The sequence below is a fragment of the Marmota monax genome, unplaced genomic scaffold (genome assembly GCF_021218885.2).
Source record: "Marmota monax isolate L192 unplaced genomic scaffold, Marmota_monax_Labrador192_F-V1.1 WCK01_AAM20220418_F8-fsc00110, whole genome shotgun sequence".
In the NCBI taxonomy this organism is placed as follows: Eukaryota; Metazoa; Chordata; class Mammalia; order Rodentia; family Sciuridae; genus Marmota; species Marmota monax.
Window position 1 is genome coordinate 4,690,433 of NW_026694633.1, and position 26,458 is coordinate 4,716,890.

The window sequence follows — 26,458 nt, forward strand, 5'->3', positions numbered from 1 at the left end:
GTGGAGGAATTGGAAGTAGGGAGAAGCACAGGAGGGCAGAAGTGCCCCCGCCAGTAGTTGTCAGGGAGGAGAAGTCAGGAGACTCTTAAAAGGGGACTCAGGACTGGGGACGGGGGATTGGAGTCTTTACTGGTATTTAGTGGGGAGCTGGACATGATAGAAAGAAGTAGAAGAAAACCGTGAAAGGCACGCATGGGGGACGATGCCAGTCTTGGTAGGGATGCCAGAGAGAATTCAAGCATCCAGCTAGATGACCTTTAACCATGGTAAGATTCTATAGGCTTTCCAGTTATCTGCTCCAAGCTTAGAAACCATTTTATTTGAAAAACACAAGCACATTTCTTCTCATTTAGAGAGTAATAGAGTTAGAGGACCATCGGCCACCATTATTAAAACAGCATATTTTCAACGAGTTCATGGGACTTCGAGTAGTCTGGGAGTTCCTTTTCCTCTCTGCTTGCTCTATATTGGCGCAGAGAGAGAAGGCAGCCACTGAAACTGCACCTGCCCTCTCTGCAAATCAGCACTGAGCAAACGCCCTTTTGTGGGACACAAGAACTTACATCTCCACTTCCCAGAAACATCCAAAGGGTAAATGCTTTTAAATTGAATATAACAAGAATTCTGAGGTGAAACTACATGTTAGGCTTCCCCAAGTGTCATCAGTGACATGCCAACATCTTCGGCTATGAAACGCACAGGAGAATCTCAAGAGTTGGGAGCTGTGCCCATCAATCTTGGCAGGTTCATTAAAACAAGAAGGATCATTTAACGGTCCAGAATGGAAAGAGTTCAGGCTCCTCACCGCAGCCTCCCATCTCCAATCTCCTCCGTAATCACGGTTCTGAGTCAGCTTTCATATCCCACAGCAAACGGCACATCGACTCTGAAGCATATATTCTGATATAATAATACCCATAAAATGGCTAAAGATAAAAGAAACAAAATCGTAACAGTAAAATGGGAATCATAACAAGATATAATTTCCATTAAAATCGTTTTGGTGGCAGCTTCTTCTAAAAAAGATGACAAAGTAAACATAACATCTCTCACATTATGTTTATGAGCTGTACCTTATAGAAATTCTATGTCTTCATTAAATGGAAGGGGGAAAGTCTACACAGAGAACTAAAATACTACATTAGGACTTTTTTCCCCATTTAATTTGGGAATTTTTGGCAAAGTAGGATCATTTACTTATGGAAGCCCTGATTTTATGAAATGAGAACACCATGGTCATCATTTAGCAAGGAAGAGAAGATCCACCAAGGACAGAGACTTATCAAGGAAGGCCCGGGGTAAGATGATCAAGATTCTCTACTCTTGGGTCGCAAGACACCAGAAAACAAGCAGATCTGGAGGACTCACACTCATTAACTGCCTCAGCCATGACTCTTCATCTCCCTTAGCCACAGTTCCTCTGATGGTCAGATGAGGATGATTACAACCATACCCACCCTCAGTGGGTTAGAAAGTGATACGAAAAGAAGTGACAAGTTAAAGAATCTGGTACACTCCAGACATAGAAGATTTCAATCTGAGGTGCCCCCAAAAGCTCATACATGAGACAAAGCAAGAATTTTCAGAGGGGAAAAGATTGGTTTGGGAGAGTTATAACTCAATGGTGGATTAATCCACTGGTAGGTACTAACTGGGTAGTAACTGTAGGCAGGTGGGGTGTGGCCAGAAGAAGTAGGTCCCTGGGGCGTTGTCTTTGGGGGTTATATTTTGTCCTTGGTGAGGTTTATATTTTGTCCTGCTTCCTGGTCACCAGGTCCTGAGCTGCTTTCTTCGGCCATGCCCTTCCACCATGATGTTCCGGCCTCTCCTCAGGCCCAGAGCTATGGAGTTGGCTGATCATGGACTGAACTTCTGAAACCATGAGCCAAAATAAATTTTCCCTCTTCTATGTTGTTTTTGTCAGGACTTTCAGTCACTGCAATGAAAATGGTGACTAAAATACAAGTTAGGTCAGCCCTCTCCCTCGTCCCCTTGCCTCCCCTCTGGCTGAACCTCAGACCAGGATTATGGGAAGCTGAGCATCTCCAAAAATCACTCTCCTCACTGCAAACCATAGAAAGGAAATGTATATAAACACACAAATGTCGAGAAATATTGTTACTGGCTCCAGTCATTCAAGTGCACCTCATGGAACAGCAGCAAAGAGCATCTCTCAGGTGGTTTCTTTCTACCCCCACCTGTTTAGCACTGTATGTTAATATATTTTTACATCAGGGCCCCCTGAGAGGGACTCAACCATGCTTTACAGCTATTTTCCTTTTCATTGTGTTCATTTAATTAATGCTTTTTTTTTTTTTTTGAGTTCTGTCCTCATACCCAGGAGTAAAATCTGAGAAAACCAGAATTTGAATTGCTAATGGCATACATTAGTAGCAAGCAATTTAATATTTGCTTATCCTTGGACCAAAGATCCAAAAGGAGTTGAATATTTGGAAAACAGGTAGTCAGGTAAAGAAAAGTAAGCGTCAAAAACAAAAGCTCTCTGAGGTCCTCTGGGACAAACCTTCCTTAGAATCCTCAACACGAGCAAAGTACCTGGCACAGGGAAGGCACTTGATAGATGACATATGTCGACTGCAGAAACATGACCTCAGTCTACTGCCCATGGATAAAAAAAAAGGGCTCAAAACTGAATCTGCTAGATTAATATTCATCATTACATTGACTGTTTCCTAGTAGGGCCATGGGTAGATTATAGTCCCCCTATACAAGGTTTCTCTTGCTATGGTTTCAGTTAACCATGGTCAACCACTGTCTAAAATTATTAAATCAAAAATTCCAGAAATAAACAATTCCAGAATTGTAATAACTTTCACTACAGTAAATTGTCATAATTTTAATAACTTTCACTGCAGCAAATTGTCATAACTGCTTGACTTATTACTAGTTATTGTTGTTAATCTCTTACTGTACCTAATTTATAAATTAAATTTCATCATAGGCATCTAGGAGAAGAACATAACAGGCATCCAATGGGGGTCTCAGAAGTATTGCCTATGAATGAGAAGGACTACTGCATAACTCCAAACTACTTAAACTCCAAACTACTTAAACTCCAACTCCAAACTACTTAAACTCCAACTCCAAACTCCAACTCCAGACTCAAAAAAGGCCCTTACTACTCATATGATTGAGGAGATAATGAGTATGATTACATGCTGAGAGGCCTGGCAAGGTCTCCAACACAGAGATAAGACATAGAGAATAACATTGATCAGATTTGTGTACACACAGATGACTACTCCCCTAGGACATCAAGATCTTACTGCTGAGAAACAGAGACAGTGGACAACTGGGCTAGTTAATTGTTTAGGGTATTTTATTTTCATTTCACTGACAATCTCCAAAGTTGGAGAAGTTATTAGAAAAACAATGAAATAAAAGAGTTGACTTTGATTAGTGGTAATAATCAGTTAATAAATAAATGTTTTTGGATATTTATAATATGTCCTGTGTAACAAATAATGACCATTAGTATTTTGCATGAGAGCACAATGGGTTTAATTTCAAATTTTGATCAATGAAAGAGCTCACAGCTCATCTTCTTACACTAGTCTTACCAGTGGAAACAAATGGATAATCTTGCAGTACTGGGCATACAGATTTTCACAGCATTAGCAATGCAAACTTGCATTTGAATGCCTGTTCCTTTAGATGAGCAGGATAACTTCAGGTTATTTTAAAATTAGACCCAGAAATCAATATTACTAGTACCAGAGAATATATCTGCATATAAAACTGCTCATTAAAGCCAGGGAAGGAGGAAGTCACTCCCAGAAAGGCCAACTTAGCAATTATACTGAAGCTTATCCCCACTAGCGACCTGTTAATGAATATCTCTGGTGTTCTAGGCCTTGGAAGAACACACAAAGGACAAGGCGGGGAATTTTCAGTTTGGGATGACTATTAAACCTCACAGGAATTGGTTCTCTCTCTTTTCTCTTTCTCTTCCTTGTAACTGCAACCCAGTGTGTGGTCTCCCCGCCCCCACTCTGGTTATCTGGGTTTTAAAAAAAGCCTTTGTCAAACCTGCTGAGGGACTTCTTCAGCAATCTCAAACCATCCTACTTGAGCCTGTCCTTGCCCCACAAGGTCAAAATAAGGTAAAGCAAGTCTAGTTACTCCTTCCTGTTTGAGAAGAAGTGGTTCCTCCCTAGTGAGGATAACAGTGAGGCAGACATCAGTTTCCTTCCTGCTGTCCATCACTAGGTGCTCTTCCAGCCCAGAGCAGCATCGAAAAGTCACTGCTGATGACAGAGAGAGCAAAAAGGTAGGCAGCATAGGTGCGAAACTGGGTTAAGAAAATCCCAGGGAAAACACAGAAAGCTAATTAGAGTTTCCAAATTAATATGCACAATCTAAAATGAATTTTCAAAGATGTTCCTCTTTTCTTTGCACCTGAATTTAAACCTTTTTTTTTTTTTTTGAGGACCAGCATGTTACAGTCAACAGAAGGACTCAGTCATAGATAATAATAAATAACACTAAAAGAGCTATTAATGGAACCCTTATGGCATGTCACCTGGATGTCATGACTATCCCTATTTAATAGGAGAGAAAATGAAGAACAAAGATATTTAATAACATTCCCAAAAGCACTTACAATAAGAGGTAGGGTTGGCCAACTCTCACATTTACACAGAGTAGAGAAGGAACAGGGCTTTTCTGACCAGAGAAGGCTAGTTTCTAATCCCATCTCCACCAATTACTGTGCTATTTCTGTGACTTCAGTTGTCAACATTTCTGGGCTTTCATTCCTCACTAGCAAAACAGGGATCACACCATCTAATTCATATAGTTACCCTGAACTCTCAGAATGTAGCAGGTTTTTTGCAAATGGTAGCTATTTTCATTATGAAGACCAGAAGGAACACACCTAAGCTTAAAAGAATAATGAGCCATAAGAATCAGAAGGAAACCTGGAAGCATTAGGAACATCCACTCTCTATCCCCAGCCCCACAGGAAAACCACCTTGGAGACCATTTCCCCTCCAGAGCCAAACGCCTCTCTGTAAACATCAAGTGGGATAATTCTGGGAGAATTTGAATATTCTATGTTTGAAACTCAAGCAAGCAATGTACATTTTCCTTCTTCTTTTTACCTAGCCATACATAAATATATGACAATATCATACATATGTGCATATTTTTGCTTACATTCTTTCAATCGCTCCCAACTTGGCTAGGTCCTTAAATCTGATTCTAAATTGAGTTTTCTGAATCAGGGGCAACACTCTGATTAAATCACTAGCTGACTTCAGAGTCATCTAAAGATCTTTAATGGCAAGAGGATAAAATTCAGTCTCTTTGGGTCTGCCCTTCTCTGCCTTTCAGGTACCTTTCAGGTTTCCATTCTAATCCTATCCCCCCTTCCACTATTACCACTATGCCTCATCAGCCATTTTCCTTGTACATAGGACAAGGTCTCTCAGCCCATTGGTCCTTGAAAGTAGTAGTAGTAGTAGTAGTAGTAGTAATAATAATAATAATACACACCCATACACCTTTTCATTCCTACCTCTATGTCTCTGCCCTGGCTGACCCCCGGAGCACCAACCCCTGGCTCCTTTTTTTCAGTTCAAGTCCTGTGGATCCTACTAAAAGCCCTCCTCTTCCAACAAGTCTCATGACCCATGACCAACTGAGCCCCCAGTTATCTGTTCTATTCTTCCTCTAAATTCTTGCATATATAGCTTTTTCTTTCCATTGCATTTATGCTTAACTCAGTATTATTACATCACTTTCCTTAAAGAAAAACTTTCTCCTCAGTGATACCATATGCAACTTGAGAAAGCTCATGGTTAAGAGTGGAGACTTACAGTCAAATCCCAGCTCTGCCATTTTCTAGCTATGTGACCTTGAGTAAGCTTAAATCTCTCCAAATAGAATCTCCCCCTCCATAAAATGGGATAATAACTGTAGTTACCTCATATGGTTTAGGGTGTGATTCATGCCTGGAATATCTAAGTGCTAAATAATGTCAGCTATGCTCATGCCAATATCCATTTCTCACATTCTTTTCTATCCCATAGTGCCAATCATCTATTTACCTATCCACCTACCCACCCACCTACCCATTCATCCATTCATGCATGTTAAAGACTCAATGAATCTTTGCCAGTTTTCTAATTTAAATGTGCCAATCCTTCTCAAATTTTCATTTCTTCCAGATGCATAAAGCTTTTCTAGTTTCTTAATCCATCATTGAAACTCAAGAAGATTCCCCCAGATAGGGTTTCACACAGAGCATGCTGATTTCCAGGAGCCTGGAATAGAAATAAAAAGTGATCATTTCCCTAGTTCTGATATGCTGATTGGAAGAACAGCTGAATAATTCATCAGGTCCTTTAAGGTGCATTGATCAGATTCTGCTCTTAAAAAGCATTTTTACCTTGAAGTAACTATTTGTCATTTGCTTTCAAATGAAAGGTAGATAATAGACTGCCTCTGTTTAGCAAAACTATAATAAAGATCTAAATGATAATAATACCTTAGGCTCATGTAGTGCATCACAGTTTATAAAGCACATTCATATCCATCATGCCAGTCAGTCCTTCCAGTAGCCCCATCAGATACCCAGAGAGCTTATCTCAGTGTGATAAATGGGAATGTTCAGACTCCTGGGGGCTCAAGAGTTTTCCCAGAGGCCAGTTCCTTGGTTTAGATCTTTCAAGTCCTATTTCAATGTTTTTTTAAAGGCATCATGGGATTTAAAACTATTTGCACATCTTTACAAAGAGATACCCCGCTGGAAAGTGTGGAACCCATGGCTAATTTGCATTTTGGCTAAAATACTTGTATTGTCATCTTGGAGATACAATGTAAAGCAAAACAGTCAAATTGTATTTAACTCAGTTCTATACCTCATGAGACTAAGTGGAAGACCTTAGACTAAGTGGAAGACCTATTTTTACACTCACCATTTTCATGGTCTTTTACATTTACTTTCCTATAAGGAAAATAAACGTATTCAGTTTCAGCCTCCTGGGATTCCCTGTAACTATGCTCAGCACAAAGCACATTTAAATACTCTTCCTACATTCAGTTTTCTACCCGACTTGCCCTTCCTCACTGCCCTCCAGCTGCCCAACCAGCTGCTTGGTTCTTCCTGAGACATCCACAGAAAGCATGTTCCTTCTCCGTACCTGTTCATGGGGCTCTTTGCATGCATGGCCTGCTCCCTTACCTCATTCACATTTCTACATAAATAATGCCTCCTCAGATAGGTTGTCAACCCATCTTATCCCGTTCACACCCCCCCACACACCATCTTGCCTACTGTTTCATCATAGCACTCATCCGTATTTGACATGCCACAAGTTTTTAATCTGTTTATAATTGGTCTCCACCAGTAGCACAACTAGGACAAATGCAAAGAAAATTTAATGCATAGATGGAATGATAAACAAAGGCTAGAATCCCCAGGATATGACCCCAACATAATAGATTACAAACATTAGCAACTTTCCTTGTACATAGGACAGGGTCTCTCAGCCCACTGGTCCTTGAAAATAATAATAATAATACACACACACACACACACACACACACCTACCTTTGTCATTTCTACCTCTATATCTCTGTCCTGGCCAATTCCCTGGAGCACCAACCCCTGGCTTAGGCCATCCATCGACTAGTAAGAAAAGTGAATGACCAACATTCCTTTTCCATTCCCACCCAAGAGTCCTCTCACTGCTTAGGGCAAATGTACCTCACCCCTTGGGGTAAGTGAAAAACCAAGAGATAAATTATGTAGGCCATCCTTTCAGAAAGAAAACCCAAGGTACTTCTTGTATATTTACATTCATAATAGTAAACTGATAATCATCAAAGGGAAGAAGAACTACCTGACATCTAATCTGATCTAATAACTACTCAACATCAGCCACTCAACATCAGCCACGAAGCATGCTTGCTAAAAATAGTTAACCTAAATGCAACTATGAGGCAGGCATCCACAGGTCCACAATGTAGGACTTTAGACAAGACAACTGGTCGGGATTCTTCAAAAAAAAAAAAAAGTTAATGTCTAAAGGATTCGCTTAGATTTAATTTTAAAAAGAAAAGAAAAGAAAACTGGATTGGATCGTAAATTCTTGGGGACGGTGGGGGGAGAGAGGGCAGTAATAATATCCATAAACTGGGAGAGTTGACTGTAGGTTGTACAGGTCCCAAAAGCTCCATGAGGTACACCCACGTGCTTATAGTCGTTAAAACCCAGATCCAATTTATCATTATTCACTCCTACATGTAATCACTATGCACTTTCCACATCTATCATGTCCTCCAGTTATATACATTGTGTCACAGTAAGATCTATATCCTCAGTTCAATAGAGTCAGGCTGCCACAGGATGTTTTTAATACTAATTGGAGGAGACACAGTTTATAAATCTTTATTTATGATTATGAAAACTATATTCCTTAAGCCTGTCTTTTTGTGTTTCTATTTTATTCCCTCTCCCCCTCCCTCTGCCAATAACATTTAGTAAAGTTCTTATTAAATACTACTTCAGCCACTAAATAATAAATTCCTTGACAGTAGAGATGATACCTAGCTAATCTTTACATTCCCAAGAGGCTAACAATGGCTTATACAGAGTACACAGCTCATAAACGTTTGTTGAATTTTTTAAATTACTATAATTTAGACCACATAATGACTGCTTATTTGCTTGAAGTTTTAAATGACCTTGTATATCTGTGCTACAAAATATACTAAAAAGACTAATACTTTCAGATTTTACAACTTTTATTCAATTGCTTCTTAAGCATATCATGAAATATTTAACAATTAAACTACTCTTCACATCTCAAAAAATGTATTTTTTAAGGAATTAGAAAATCAAGGCTTTCTTTTCACATATAAAAATTTCAATAATTGATGCAACAAGTCAGAACCACACCTTATTTCAAATTGAGATGGCAGTTTTTGGATACTCTTTCCTAGCTTGCTAACAAGGTTTGCTTTCCTTGGCAAATAACTTGGCAAATCTTCCCTGTCTCATGATTTATACATCTTTCCCTGTCCATACCACCTGCACCTGCACTTGACCCTCTTCAGTAAGAATTTTCACAGTTGCTTATTTCTTTAGTACTTACTGAATTGGTTCCAGGGGTGTGAAAGGTATCATAACATTTTAAAAATCATGTAATTTTCCTCTTTTCATCTCAAACTTTGCTTTTTAAATTGCCATTTCCATTTGTGAATCTTGACATTTGTAAATGTCCTGGATCACCAGGCTCCAAGACACTGCCATTCTACAGAACTGAAATGAGAGCTCACAGAACTTCAATTACTAGCACCCGTTCCTGACAATCCCCAAGAACCTCACCTTGATGGGGCCCCATCCTGCCACCTTCCTACCATCAAAGTGCTTTGAATGGCAAGCTTTCTCTGAGGCACATCCCAAAGTACTATGACTAGTTCTAGAATGTCACTCTGAATAGATTTCAGCCAGAGGCAAACAACATACAAAACATCTTTACTTCAGCAACGGAGCCTTGTTTGTAAGAACTGCTCCATCTTGAGAGGCCATCATATGGAAAGCACAGCCCAGGAGAAAAAGAGATCAGGTGTTTGGTGCAGATTCAGCCACTATGCAGTGGCACAATCCTGGAAAGGAAATTTTGGTTTCCTCACCTCTCAATCAACTTGCACCTCAAGGATTCTATAATTCCATTGCATGTTCCTAAATGGCACAGAGGGGGCAAAGACTGTCAAATTTCAAAAATACAGCATAAACCCATAGGTAATATATTTGGGGTACTCTGACAACTTCCAAAAGGACTTATAAAAACTTATAGATCAAGGGTTGGGAATGTAGCTCAGTGGTAGACAGCACATCATAGCCTGCTCAAGGCCCAGAGTTCAATCCTTAGCGCCTCGGTGGTGAGAAAAGCTTAAAGTATGGCCTAAACCATAGGTATATACTTCCACTTCTAGGTGTATACTCAAGAGAAATAATGTCTGTATAAAATGTTGTGCACAAATGTTCATAGCAGCATTATTCATAATAGCCAAATAGTGAAAACAACCTAAATGGCCATCAACTGACCAACGGATAAACAAATCTTACTACCATCTTAGAATAAAATATTATTCAGCCATAAAAAAGAACAAAGTACTGATATGGTACTACAGGGATGAACCTGGAAAATATTGTACTAAATGAAAGACACCAGTCACAAAAATTCACATATTATATGATTTCATTCATAGAAAATATCCAGAACAGGGAAATCTATAAATAAAAATTAAATTAGTGGTTGCCAATGGAATGAATCTGACTTAACTTTATTATGTACATATATGAATATGCCACAGTCATATTCGTCTACATCCACAAGACACTAACTAAAAAAAATTATGTAAATAGCAGAAAGATCAGTAGAGAGGAGGGAAAGGAACAGAGAGAGGGAGGAGGAGAGGGAAAACATAAGTAGTGGGGACTAAATTAGAGCAGATTATATTCTAAGCTTTTATAATTATGCCAAAATGAATCCTGATGTTATATATAAACAAAAAGAACCAAGAAGAAAAGAAAAGAAATGAGTGGTTGCCAGTGAGGTGCTAGCCAAATGTCCATCAATTATTGAATAAATAAGCAAAATGGACTATATCCACACAATGCTATGTTATTCAACCATAAAAAGGAATGAAATACTAATACATGGTATATTTTGTCGGCTAGGAATGACCACAACAAAACATGGTAGACTGGGTGGTTTAAACAACAGAACATGATTGCTTTGTAGTTTGGAAGCCTAGACGCCCAGGTCAAGGTCAGACAGGGTCAGTGTCTGGTAAGGGCTCTCTCCCTGGCTTGCAGTTCTATCTTCACAGCAAGTCCTTAGAATCTTTTCCTATAAGGCCAATAATCCTCCCAGATTAGGGCCCACCCTTACCACCTGACTTACCCTTCCTTGCCTTCTCCCTCACAGGCCCTGTTTTCCAAATACAGTCACAGGAAGGTTAGGAATTCAACATATGATTTGGGGGTGAGGGGGGTCAATAAACAGCATGTTGGATGAACGGATGCTAGCCAAAATAACTCCAAGTCACAAAACACCCACGTATTACATAATCTATTCGTATGAAATGTCAAAAATGGGCAAATCTACGGAGACAGAAAGTAGATTAGTGATTTCCTAGGGCTGGGGTGGGAAGAGAGCTGCAAGAAAATGGAATATCTGCTAATGGGTTATCAGGTTTCTTTTGGAGGTAATGAGAATGTGATAAAATCACATTGATCATGGCTGCACAACAGTGAATCTATTAAAATCCACTGAACTGTATGCTTCAAATAGATGAATTATGTGCTACATCTCAGTAACACTTTTTTTGAAATAATAAATAAGTAGACCAGGTCCAAGATGACTGACAAAGGATGAAAGAAAAAGCTCTTTAGAGAGAAGCCCTGGGTGCAAGTCCCCCATGCCCACTCACTGTGTCCTGGGTTCAAGTTCCCCACGCCCACTCTCTGTGTGAGCCTGGCCAGTCTCTCTGACCTGTGAAGCCGGGAGCACTCTGCTCTTGTTGGCTGAGAAGGAAATGAGGTGACACAGAGTCCAACATGTCCTGAGCACTCGGTAAGTGATGCTGTGGTTGATATTAATACATTTCCTGGATAGAATGGGTTGCTTTTTTGGAATGGACAATTTCAAAGCTGAGGCAATGAATCTGACCTCAAGATCTTAACAGCTAGTGCATACCTGGAAGTACTTATTCTTCATCTCTTGACAACACAGCAAGTGCCTGCTGTCCTATGAATGTGTTTGTGACTCCAGGCAAGGCATGTCAGTAAAACCAACAGGCTTTTAGCATGTCTACATCCAATGGAGAATTACAACAAATTTCCAAGTGGTCAAATGATCTCAAGGACAGGGCCAGAGCTAGCTGATGATGCTCAGTATCCACTCTTGGCTCATGAAGACTTCTATTTCAGCCAACATTTAATAAGTGTGGGTGAGACAGGCCCACCTCTCTGTGGCTCTCGGGGCCTCTGGGGACACAGAGAGGAACACAGCTGGTCCCTGCCTTCAGGACATCATATTCTAGCTTCAGTCCTAAAACTAATTTTAAGATTTATTTCGACCTTCATTTGGCCAATGTCCTGCTCTCCACATGAATAAACAATAAAACTGCTGAATACATGAGAAGGCAATTAAAAGCAGTACCAACACTCAAGGTGGTACCCCCTCTCCCAGCACTTCTGAGGCCCAAGTCCACTCCAAAACCAGTGGAAAGAACTATGGGCCAGGGGTGAGAAGTTAGTTCTATTCCCAGATCTGCTACAGAACAGCTACAAGTATAAACCTTACTCCTTCATGTCTGCTTCCATGACCGTGATATTAAAGGCCTGGCTAGACAGTCAACTAAGGTCTCCATCACTGAGGAGTGATAGATATTCTCATCACACATAAACTGAGTGCCAGGGAAAGTTCTAGTTATCACCATAAACTGAAATATTGGCACAATGTTCTAAAGAAAATGCAGAAACTGCATCCCTCCCTGTAAGACAGTTCTAGTTATCACCATAAACGGACATATTGGCACAATGTTCTAAAGAAAATGCAGAAACTGCATCCCTCCCTGTAAGACACACGTATGCACAAATACCCCAGAAAATACAAAGTAAGGTCCCTGAGGCTGCATGGCAGAATTGACCCACCATGGTCAATGGACCCATGTGAGAGCAGCTCTCTTGGAAGACAGCCCACTAGGATGTCATCTAGAAAACACACACCTCTTTCTATGGTCCTTTTATAGATTCTGTGTAAGGAATGCTGTGATTTGACTTTGATGTCTAGTTTCTTTCTCAGGTCACAGTACATTCAGTCCTCTTGATTGTAAATAAGAGTTCTCAACTGTTAAAATATATATTCCTGAAATGCATTTACCCTCACCTTCAGCTGTACCCCAATCACAATACACAGGGTAGCATATGAAGAAGCTAACCTCAAAGACAGGCTGTTCTGCTGGGAAAAAGACAGGAACACTGAATTAGAAGACCCAGCTCTACTCCTGATTAGTGGTATAAGGTATAAGTGAGGTGCTGGGTTCGGTCCTCAGCACCACATAAAAATAAATAAATAAAATAAAGGTACTGTATCCAACTACAACCAAAAAATAATAATAATATAAATGCATACATAAGTAAAATATCAAATTCTTTACACACAAACAACTCACATATGTACTTGTTTATACATACGCATTCAAACACACACACTATTTGCAAATGGGCCCTCTATTGTAAATTAGATTGTAAACAATGATGATATTTATAGTTTAAAAAATGAAGTAAATGTTTAACTCAATTTATTAAGCCTGTTTTTTAAACTGTATTTTCTTGAAACACACTTTTGTTTTGTTTTGTTTTGTTTGTAGCTGTAGATGGACAGAATGCCTTTATTTCATTTATTTATTTTTATATCGTGCTAAGGATTGAACCCGGTGTCTCACACATGATAGGCAAGCATTCTGCCACTGAGCTACAGCACCGACCCTTTTGTTTTGCTAATATTTTTTAAAAGAACTACTCTCAGAAAGGGGGAAATAACTTACTTTTGGAAATTATGCATTTATCAAATATCTAATAGGTACTGGAAATAGCCATGCACTCAGATACAAAGATGAATAGTAGGGGGCCCAGTTAGCTGGGGCCCTTGAGGACCTTACAGCCCAGAGAAACCATGATACAATTTCTTTTTCAATCAAAGATTCTCTTTGTGGGTATAAACGTGCTCCTCAGTGCCCTAACAGCTCCCAGCCCAGTGGCTTTTAGCAATTGAAACCTTCAGGACCTCGGAGTCTTCCGCTGCACAAATGAGAACACTGGACCCAAGCAGCCCATCACATCTCTTTTCCAAGGAAAATGTGATTCTCATTGCCATGTAAGCCCCAGATGAACCTTTCCTCTGTTTTATCAGCTTCCATGGCCACCACCAATGTTCAAATGAGTTGATGCTTGACCCTGTGTCAACCTGTGAATATGTATTTATTGCATAACTACAAAAGTCTGAGTACATGTTGCTAAATAGAGGAAATGACTGCAATCACTCAAATTGTTTAAAAACAAACTCTTTATAATTTTTTTTAAAAAATCCAAGTTCACATAAAGTAGGAGGTTTCATTATGCGTACTCCCATTTGACTTGTGTATGATTCACTTGTGTGTTTGGAAGAAAGCAATGAAATTAATACTTGCTTTTTAAAAAATATGCATATACCAATTTCAAAAACTACAATTTAAACAACCTGGCAAATACTGGGAAACTGATATACAAACTAACAATTTTCAGCTAAATGTTAGTGGTGTTATAAATATTAACATTAGTTCACACCAATATAAATGCCAATTCTGTAACACCTCTCTGGCTAAATATAACAACAAGGGTGCATAATTAGACTATGTACAAATTCCAATTTTAAGAAATTATATTTATTACCCAAGCTATATTTATTACCCATATCTACACAGTGTTTATCCTTAATTCTATGCATCAAATATTTCACTAGTAATTTTTTCCATGTTTAAAAAAATGTTTTACTGGTTTCTCTAAAATTAAAAAAAAAAGATAACAATAACAAAAAATTATTCAGCATTAAAGGAGAATAAAATCATGGCATTTGCAGGTAAATGAATGGAACTAGAGAACATAATGCTAGTGAAATTAGCCAATCCCCAAAAACCAAATGCCGAATGATTTCTCTGATTTAAGGATGCTGATCCATAATATGCTGTGGGGGCAGGGGTAGGAGGATTAAATTAATTCTAGATAGGACAGAGGGGAAAAGGAGAGGGAGGGGGCATAGGAATAGGAAAGACAGTGGAATGCGATGGTCATCATCACCCTAAGTACACGTATGAAAACACAAAGGATGTGACTCTACTTTGTGTACAACCAGAGATATGAAAAATTATGCTCTATATGTGTAATATGAGTTGTAACACATCCTGTTGTCATATATAACAAATTAAAATTAAAACTAAAAAAAGAATAAAAAAAAATTAAAAAAATAATAACAAAAAGAAAGAAATGACAGCCCCATGAATGTAAAAATGCATAGTGCTTAAACATCAGAATCAGGCATGGTAGTGCACACCTGTAATCCCAGCAGCTCAGGAGGCTGAGGTAGGAGGATCACGAATTCAAAGCCAGTCTCAGAAAAAGTGAGGTGCTAAGACACTCAGTGAGACGCTGTCTCTAAATAAAATACAAAATGGGGTTGGGAATGTTGCTCAGTGGTCAAGCACCCCTGAGTTCAATCCCCAGTTCCAAAAAATAAATAAATAAAATCATCTTAAGAGTAACCACAGAACTACTTTAAGCAGGAATGAATTTTCTTCAGGTCCACCCTGCCTCTAACCCACTTTGAACTGGAGCTCCATCTTCTCTAGACCCCCACCAAAAGCTCTCCTTCCCTTGGCCCCCTCTCCAGTAACCCCTCTCGCCCTGCCCTGCCACTGTCAACCCTCCACTGCTTTCCTGGTAAAGCCAAAGACTCCTGTAGTCCAGCCATAGGTATAGGTTGACTGAGGGGCTCACTGAAGAAGGGGAGGTCAATGAAGGAAGAGATACAGGCACTGGACATTGTCTACCGGACAAATAATTCACTCAACAATGATGAAGACAATAAGCAAACGAAAAGCAAATGGAAAACAGGTGTAAGATAAATGGAAGTGACCATGGCCTTGGCAGATCACAGACAAAAGTGATAAAGTTGGGAGCTAGATTAAATGATCTCAACGATGCCATCCGTTGCTAACACCTTTGGTTGGTGGGCTCATTATTCTACATGGAGCCTAAACACATCAAGAACCATGCTGTTGATCTGAGTCTTCAGCAGAATGTAACCTTTGGTAGCCTTCTAAACTCTCCGCTCACCTCCTCTCAGTTTCAATGGATAAATTGGCTTTGATCTTTAATAAGTAAAATGAAGGTCATCAGAAAAAAAGATGCCTCACACATTTCCCTTTCAGTCTCAGCATTTCTTCTCTTCCTTTCTTCTCATTTGAGAAAAATCCTTCCTGATATCTAAGATCAAATCTTCTGCCTAATTAGACTGTCTCTATAATCTAAACAGCTTACATAAATTTATTAACTTTGTGAAAGATTATCAACTTACCCAACACTCAGTTCCCTTAGATATACGTGGAACATAATGCCCGCTGGGCAACGCAGCTGTTAGAGTTAAATACAACCACATATCAAAGCACCTGGCATACTGATTGATGGATGAGGACTGTTATAGTTGGGTAGGAGCAAGAAGCTCTAGAGTATTACCGCACAGTAGGTGACTAGAGACAACAATTATGTACTGTATATTTCAAAACCTAGAAGAAATTATTTTAAAAGTTTTCACCACAGGGCCGGGAATATAGCTCAGATGGTAGAGTGTTTGCTTTGCATTCACAAGGCCCTGAGTTCGATCCCCAGCACCAAAAAATAAAAAGTTTTCACCACAAAGAAATCATGTTTAAAGAGATATGTTTAACCTGACTAAAACATTATTCAATATATTCGTGTACGGAGCATTACACAGCAATCCACAAATATGTACAACTTCTTTGTTTTTGTGTATCATTTAAAAATTAGATAAAAATTTTAAAAATAAAATTAAATAAAAATAAAACAACTACCACACAGTAAGGTGCTTAACAAATAGTAGCTAGTATTACCTTCTAAGGCCTGTCGCCCTCAACTACCATGCCCACTTCCTCTCACAGTAAGATTTCATCAAGAGCCTCTAAGAGATGTTCTAACCACTAAGCATATAGTAGTGAACAAAAATCAAGCGAAAAATCCTTACCCTCAGGAAATGTACAACCTAATAGGAAGAGCCCAATGATAAATAGGATGTGAGGTGCTTAAGTCCTACAGAGCTCCAATTTACAAAGTATGTTCTGGGAGGCTTCATTTCACAGACGACATGTGAGCAAAGACTGAAAGAGGTGAGAGGCCTGGCAGATATCCGGAGAAAAGTACCCCTGGGAAGGCTGAGGCTGACCCATCCTGCAGGGTGTAAGGTCTGAGAAAAGTGTGTTTGGGGTTGACAGTGGGGGATCCGGCCAGACCACACAGGGCCTTGGAAGCCACTGTAAGGAACTCAGCGTTTACTCTGACTGAATAAAAGAGTAGTCCCTGGTGGATTTTATACGGTGGCTTGATCCAAGTTAGATACCGTGCTGAGAATAGCCCCAGGGTCAAGGAAGGAAGAAGAGACTAGTTAGTCTATTTCAACAGTTCAGGAGAAAGAGGACATTAGCCAATTGACAGCAGTAGAGGTCAGAAGCAGTTAGATCCTGGATATATTTTTCAAGGGAATATTGTACCAAAAGGATTTGCTGATGGGTCCAAACAGCAATGCAAAGAAAAGGAGAAGCCTAAGATGTCTCCCGAGGGTCTGGCCCCATGTCACTGGGAGGATGGAGTGGTTCTACACCGAGATGCACAAGACTGCGGGGTGATACCTTTATCTCTCCCTGCCATTGCTTCCTGCCCCTGACAGTCAACCAGCAAAGGTCTTGCTCACTGAGAAAAGAAAAGAAGGCACATTAGCCTTCCACTACTCTAATCTCTCCTACAGCTTAATGCTAAGCTTCCTGAATAACTTCTTAAGCCAATGCCATTGACTCCTTGAGGACCCTCTGCCCCCGCCCCCACCACCACCACAAGGGGCACCTCCTTCCCCTCCAAAGGACACTCCTGCAAGGCAACCTCCCATCACCCACACCAGAGGCACTGCCTAACACTTCCATCCTCAAATTCTCTTCTTGTTGGGGAGATCTACTGTCCCCATTTGCTGTGGCAGCTGTGGGCAGTCCTTCCACGTTCTTCTCTTCTTTTTTCCTCATCTCCTTTTTCGTCTCTTCTTTCAAATACTACATCCTCTGAACTGTTCTCTACATTCCTCTGAGCAAAGCTGTCAGGACCTAACTCTCAGCCATTCTGGCTATTCTCTAAAAAGGGCCCCTAGCACCCAATTTTGTTCATTTATTGAACCAATGAATGAATCAACCAGCGCATCAATTGTTGGGTTCTGTATTTAGTTTTCACCTGTCTACCAAGCTAAAGCTCTATATCCACACCGTGGGCCACATATTCCTGTTACCAGTCATGCTGCCCTGTCAATTCACCAGCCTAAACCAAACCCCCATCATTATTACCCGTCCCCAGAGCAAGCTGCTTGTTCCCACTGACCCTACTAATGATTAGGATGGCAATCCCCATATAAAAACCTGCATCTCCTCAAGCCTAGGATTTCTAGAAGGGCCTCCCTTCCATCCTCTTCAACTCATCTCATAATACTACCAGCTTAATTTTCTAAAACACTATTTTGTCCATGCCACTCATCTGATCCATTATATGAGTTCTACATTGCCTTCAGAAGTTGAGAGAAATAGGAGGAGAGGGGGAAGGAGAGAGAACTAGAGAATGCTTGCTAGGGCCTGCTTTCATATTTTGCTTTTCTTTCAAACAAACTTTCTTACTAGGTACATTTTCCCTTTGCAGATGGTCTCTCCATCCCTCTGGCAGGCCCTGCACATTATTCCTTCTGTACCACTGTCACACAGTCCCCTCTCAGGTGGCTCTGTCTTCCAGGTCCTCTTCCCTGCCCTATGCTACCTACTCATCAGGGTCCTGCTCAAATCCAATCTTGACCCAGGAGCCATCCATTCACATCCCCCCAAGTTTGGTGCACAACTTTCCTGTCCCGATCACCCTAGAACCTACTGTCCTTACCGCTTCTGTGTAACCTACCATCAGTGATTCTCAAAGTGTGGTCCTGGGACTAGAAGAATCAGCATAACCATGTTACAAAGCAAATTACTGGACTCCGCCCCAGGCCTACTGACTCAGACTCTCCAGAAGAGCCCAGCAATTTGTGACTTCACAAGCTCTCCAGGTAAAGCTAATGTCATGCTAAAGTTTGAGAAGCGCTGACTTATAAAACTCAGCCTAACATTGTTTGATCTTGCCAAATAGACAATATGCAAAATATCAACTTACAGTATCTAGTGTATAGCTGTCCTTCAAGGAAACAGTTTTGCAATACTGTTTCCAGTAGTTTCATCACAGTAAACATACAGTGAATTTTGCCTCCAAGCATGAACTTTGAAAAATAAAAGCAAAAAACAAACAAACAAAAAAAAACAACACTACACTAAATAGCACAGTCCTCTGGCTTTAGGCCATGAACCAGGAAAATTAATTAAAATTGTTTTTAAATAAATAACAAAAATAATCATTTTAGTTAATAATAAAAAATTTAATATTACTAAAGTTAGCAGAGACTCTATTTTGTATTTTCTATATATTTCAACTTTAGAAAAACGGCTGTAAAGTTTTCAGGTTGTACCTTAATGGTGAACACAGGAAAAGATGGCTAAATAAAAATGCCTGCAAAGAGAACGCTAAGCCTTAATTTTAAACAATTTGCTTGTTGTAAAACATGAAAAGTAGAGCGAAGCCAAACTAGACCAGATTTAACATTCTGCTTTCAGGAAATACAGTAATAATGAGCTACATACTTACATAATAGGCTTATTGCTATAGTTGGGATTTTAAACTTCTTCCAAAGGCTTGTATGTTAAAGGCTCGTTTCCAAAAATGGAGCTAATGGGAGACGGTGGTGTTTTTAAGAGGCGTGGCCTAGTGGGAGGACTTCAGGTCATTGGGGGGTGCACCTGAAGAAGACTGCGAGATCTCAACCCTTTCCTCTTTCACTTTCCAGGCCATTAGGTGAGCAGCTTTATTCTACTCCCTGCTCCCTCCATGATATGCTACATCTCCTGGAAGGCCTGAAGCACAAGGCCAACCTCTGGAACTGTGAGCCTCAATAAACCTTATCTCTTTACCTCATCTCAGGTCTGTGTTACAGCAACAGGAATTTGACTGACACATCCACCATGCTTGCTTTAAGTCTTTAGACAATTACTATTTAAGAAAAACTAAATCAAAAGGGCCTAAAATAAACATACCATCTTCTGGATAAAAGAGAAAATAATAATTAACACTAAAAATATCTTGAAATAGTATAACATGCTTCATTTGTTCCTTATATCAACCAACTTTTTCTTTTCACGTCTACTACAAGCAGAACACAATGATAGCTACTATACCAAGTCTTAATGTATTTTTGTTAACCTAGCTTCTTTTGGAGTTTTATTGACAAATGTCCAGGGTTCCATATAAGTACATTCTTTTTAATGCAATTTTTTTTAACTGAACAGGAAACAGGTATGCCAAAATATTAACAGGTGTTCCATTGAATAGGTATTTACATATATTTTTGTACTATTTTTGTTTTTATAATAACCAATTTTTTCAATAAATATTTTAACTTTTAAAATATAACAACAATTTTAAAAACATCATGTTTTATGTAAGCACACGTACAAAAACTGACCTCTACATTTAGTGAATACTCTTTGGGGTTTTTTTCATGTCATTTAATCTCCACAACAACCCTCTGAGATGGATGAAATCAATACTCTTAATTTTGCAGACAAAAAAAAAAAAAAGAGTCAGAAATTAAGTACTTTTACTTGGGATTCAAACACATGAAGATTGATAACAATGTTACAAAAGTCATCCATGAGAAGACTGTCTGCTTCTACCGGGCCTTCTGGAAAAAATCCCAAGACTGGTTAATTACCTCTTTTTGAGAATACATAAGCAAAAATAACATCAATAATAAACCTGTTATATGTTTATTAAATACATATAATAAAAATATAAAACATATACATATAAAAATTTTATCCAGGAGAGGTGACACACTCCTACAATCGCAGCAGCTCAGGAGGCTGAGGCAGGAGGATCGCAAGATCAAAGCCAGCCTCAGCAACAGTGAGGCACTAAGCAACTCAGTGAGACCCTGTCACTAAATAAAATACAAAATAGGGCTGGGGAGATGACTCAAAGGTCAAGTGCCCCTGAGTTCAGTCCCTGGTACAAAAAAAAAAAAAAATTAAAATGCACTGTCATGATGTTCTCAAGAAGAAAAAGGATAAGAAGGGATAGCTCCTGAAGACTGGAGCAATGGGTCAAAAGGAAAGAAAAGATTGAGGTGAGGATAGAAATTTTAAAAAGAACACAAGGAAGTCTAAAAATGCATTTGGAAAACTGAAAGCAGTAAAGAACAAAACTGATACTGGAACACCATGGGAAAAATATCCATGCTGTGAAAGACACATATGAAACACTACCAGATGCAGTTTTAAAAGTCAGAAAGTGAAGACAAAACAGTTGATACACAGGAAACCCAGGGTACAGAGGCACAAACTGAGCAGATGGGTGTTCAACAGGAAGAAATTCAAGAGTGAGGAACAGAACTAATAATAATAGCAAAGGTAAACATTCATACTTGGACAAATACCAACTCCTAGTGCAAAAAGGCACCAATTTCTAAGCAAAATAAATGCAAACAAATTCTACCTATGCCCCCCAAAAGGCAATTTAAAATATTTTAAAAATTCATACAACTACCTAGACAGAAAAGCAGGTTAACTACAAAGAGATGAATATCAAAAGAGCGTAAGCCTCCTAAAACATAAGTGAACACTACAAACCTATAAACCATTTACAAAGTCTGATGTGGAGAAGTGGTGATAAAATGATTGTACTCTTAATAGAGTTTTTCATTGTTCATGAAAAAAGGTAAGAGCAAAATTTTGAGCTATGTGAGAATTCATAAAACATGACACATATATAACATTCCCATAAAACAAAATTATTCAAGATATACATTTCAGCTCATTGAAAGAAAAAGCAACATAGCGAACTCAAATAACAGCAGGAAATGACTCATTTCATATGATAACCAATTTAATGCAAAAGGCAAAAAGCATCCTTGAAAAACAATGTGTTTTATTTAATATCTTCTTCTTTTTTCTTTGTATTGTTAGGGCCTCGTAGATGCTAGGCAAGCGCTCTACCACTAAACTATACCCATAGCCCAGTATCTTCACATTTTAATTTAAAACTTAATCTGTTTTTTCTTTTTTAAAAAAGTGTATAACATTAAACTGATATAACACAATATAAACAAGCACTGGAGAGTGCAGAAAGATGAAGGTAGGGAAAATAAGGTTTCACTCAATCCTATTATGCAATGAAGATATCAAAGAATACAATCTTATTATTAATTTACATAATTAGAGAACTAGTTTAAGTGTATATTGAGATTGGATTTTTAAAAATATCTTTATTTATTTATTTTTATGTGGTGCTGAGGATCAAACCCAAGACCTCACGCATGGTAGGCAAGCACTCTACCGCCCCAAGACTGGATTTTTAAACACAAATTTATAAAGAAAAACAAAGAAAACACTAAAGAATGTGGAATAAATGAAATAAGAGATCAAACATATCATTTACAGCAATAAAACCAAATGGTTTAAACACTCCCTTTAACAGAAACCTCTCAGATTAGGTTCAAAACCAAAATCTTACCATATATGTTGTAAAAACAAATATAGGGATACAGCAAAAACAAATCAAGACAAAGTTTAGAAATCAAAGAAAGATCAAATGTATTGAGCAAACACCAAGTAAAATAAGCACAACAATATTACAAAACTAAATATAATTCCTAGGAAAAACCATCACCTGAAACAGAGTGTGTTTATATCAGCAAAAATCATAATCCAAAATGAAATTGTAACTGTTAAAGCTTTTGTGCAGCAAGTATTGCAGTACAGGCATATCATACACACACTCACACTCACACACATACACATACAAATGATAGAAACACAAAGTCTAAGTCATTCTTATCTGATAATGCTTCTAAATAAAATTTAGAATCATATTGTCAGATGCTAAAATGAATTCCTGCTTGATATTTTTATTGGAATCCTTTCTTAATGTGGGAAGAATACAAACCTTTACTAAGTTTTCCTATTCAGGAACATAGGATATTTTATGTTAATTTAGGTCTTCATTTTGTCTCATCAAATTTTAAATTTTTCTTCTTATAAGTCTTACATACTTCTTGTTAAAAAATTTTCTAGTTATTTTACATTTTTGTTACTATTGCAAAAGGTATCTTTTTCAAATACATTTGCTAGTTATTTATTTCAGCTGTCTAATAAGAATACTATTGATTTTGCTATATTTATTTTTTATCCAGTCACATTACTGAATTATTATTGGTCTAATAATTTCCTCCCTTTGATTCTCTTATATTTTCAAGTTATCATCTATATAATGACAAAATTGTTCCTGTAATCTAATACTTAAAATTCTTTGTTTCTTCTATGACATGTCCTTTTTCAATGGCTAAGATTTCCAGAGCATTCTATATTATTATTGGTCCTTACCTTAACCCTGTCATCATTGTATCATCCTTTAAAATGAATATATACCAATTAGGATGTTTGCAACTGCAAGTTAAAGAATATACAAACAGGAGGGCCTTCAACAGTGTGAACACTATACTATGCAATATAATTTGAAGTTTTGAGTGAGTTCAGTTCCAGGGTAGATTAATTCTGCTGATCAACAACAGAAAGACCTCATGATTTAGATAAGTGTCCTCCAAAGTTTAAAGCTTGTTCACCAGGATGGTACTATTGAGAGGTGATGGAGCCTTTAAGAGGTAGAGGCTAGTGCAAGTTCCTTAGGTCACTGGGGGAATGCCTTAAAGGGGACTGTAAGAGCTCAGCCTGTCAGCTTCTCTACTTCCTGAATCATGAGGTAAGCAGCTGATTTTTCAAGCACTCTTACCAGGATTTGCAGCCCTCACCAAAGGGATGAGGTCACTCAATTTTGAACTTGAACCTCCAGATCTGTGAACCAAAATAAACCTTTTCTAAGTAAACTGATGCAAGTATTTTGTTATAGTAATATGAAACTAATACAGGGCCTGAGTCAATTTTTCTTAGATTCTTCAGATCTGCTCCTCACAATTGCCAAACAGCTGCAACAAATCTAGATATCACAGACTTATAAATAATATCCAAATCTGGGATAGGGAAAGGCTCATTTTAAAAATCCACATGTAAAAGTGAGGGAAACCACCCTGTTTTAGTTAACTTTATCACCACCACTATGACCAAACGACCTAACAAGAACAAATTTAGAAGAGAAGTTTATTTGGCACTGACGATTTCAGAATCTCAGTCCATAGACAGTTAGCTGCATTGCTTTGGGCCCAAGGTATGGAAGAACATCATGGCAGAAGAGTGTGGTGGAGGAAAGCAGCTCGGGACATAGCCAGGAAGCAGAGAGAGAGCTCGACTCACCAGGGACTAAATATAAACCCCAAAGGTAGCCTCAGGTGACCTACTTCCTCCAGTCACACCTTACCTGACTATGGCTACCACCCAGTTAATCCCTATCAGTGGACTAATCCAATGATCAGCTCACAACTCTCTAATAATCTAATCATTTCATCTCCAAATGTTTTTGCATTGTCTCACACATGACCTTCTGGGGGATAGCTCATATTTAAACCATAACACCCCCCAAGACCACACTGAAAGGCTTCCTTTGGTTCTCTCATTGGACAGGTTGTATCACATGACTTGTGTAACCCAATCATCAATAAGAAGCTTAAAGACTGACTTAATCCATTCCACCTACTCCAGGATGAGGTTGAGGAAAGGGTCATTTTAACTGAGAATGTGAAAGGGTAAATACCAGAAGAAATTCAGAGTTCTGCCTGCGAGAAAGGGGATCAGGATGACCACAGCAGGTAACAAACAATGTCCACCACAAAGAGTCTCTGGTGGTTAAAGATCAGGTATGGGGTTGACTATTGGTTTTGGATATATCCTTTATCAAGTTAAGAGTAACTTTTAAATCAGGAATAACTGCTACATTTTACCAATGCCTTTCTGACATCTGTTGAAATGATTTTACAGTGAAAATCCTTCGGTCCACTAATGTGTTATATTAATAGGTTGTCTAAGAGAGAAAGAAGGGGATTTAAGTGGGGCTTTCTGTGTTTTCAGTTCCATATTGTTGATGAGCAACTTTCAGATTGTTTTCAAAGCAGGACACACGCACTACTGCTTATTACAAATAATACTTCATATGAGATTTTTCCAGACCCTATGCCAGAAAGATTTAAGAGGGGAAAAACTAGAGAGAGAGGGTGGCAGGCAGGAAAGATATATATGGGAGTGATATGGCTGGTTCTGGGGTGGGGGCAACAGGGCAGGACAGCATGGGACCTTCAAAGGCCACTTCTGAAGAAAAACTCATCCTTCATCTACATGGACATTCAAATCACTGCTGCTCCCACCGCCTTGCTGAGAATTGCTTTAGGCCTTTTCAACTCCACTGGCACACTTCACCCACTTTGGTCCACACCCTCATCTCGCCCATCCCTATACCAATAGCCATCTCCCCCTCTACCACTTCACTAGAAGCTTCTTGAGGGCAAAACCTAATACCTCATAGACCTAAATATACCCAGTCACTTGCACCATACCAGATTCAAAATGGGTTCCCAAATTAAAGAAATTATGCTGATATTAAAAGTATTGAACAGTTACTATACATTGGCCATATGGCAAGCACTGTCCTAAGTACTTTAAATAAAACATGACTTTGTAATTACCATCTCTATTGCACAGGTGTAGGAAAAGCCTAGACATTTTTACATAGCTTGTCCCAAGCTGAAAAGCTAGCAAGCAGTACCCACAGTCTGACCCTGATGTAACCTCTAAGTCATTCTCTTCCTCTGACTCTGAAAACAAATGAGAAAAACCACAAGCTCAGAAATGAGTCCGAATTATTTCACTGTGACCTCTGCATACAGATGAACTTATGTGGAACTGCCAAAAATGTTCTGGCTGAATTCCCTGCCAAGGTGTCATCTGGAGAATCCTAACCAGAGGCCAGAGCCATTGTCATTCATTTTTATACTTCTTGATTTTAAAAAGACTGGGAATAGGCTGAAGATTGGAAGATCAACACAAATCCGCATTGGAATAGGCACTGAGTCCACCTCAACTGTCCTTTCCTGGTCCTCACACAGAACCCATTGGGATCACTTGGCCAGCTTGTCTGGAATCTCAGCACATCTCAAAAACAATAATAGCAAAAAATTAAATCAAGTGCAGCCACATCTGCACCAGCTCCCCTCTCCTCGTTACTGCCCCAGAGCCTATAAAAGCTTGGAATCTATTAATTCTGTTGATAGCTGGAATTACCTGAGAAAGGAAGAGTCAATTTAATACACCTGATTTCAAAGATGCTATCCAAGGAAGCCATAGTCCATTATAGTCAGAGCTAATTACTGTAAAATACAACAGTCTACATTTGAAAAAAAAAATGTACCCACGCTTACTAGGAGGGACCTAATAAAGAACATGGAAGACATGAACTGTATTTTGCAGACCTTATTTAAATAAATAAGTAAATATCCCCTCCACCTTGCTCTAAGAATTCCATTTATCTGCCTCCTACAGCTGA

General features: G+C 38.8%; 1 protein-coding gene across 7 annotated transcripts in view; it reads right to left on the bottom strand.

Annotated features, from left to right (window-relative positions):
- Positions 1–26,458, bottom strand: part of Tnik (TRAF2 and NCK interacting kinase) — a 383,659-nt gene that overhangs the window by 334,691 nt on the left and 22,510 nt on the right. The window lies entirely within an intron of this gene.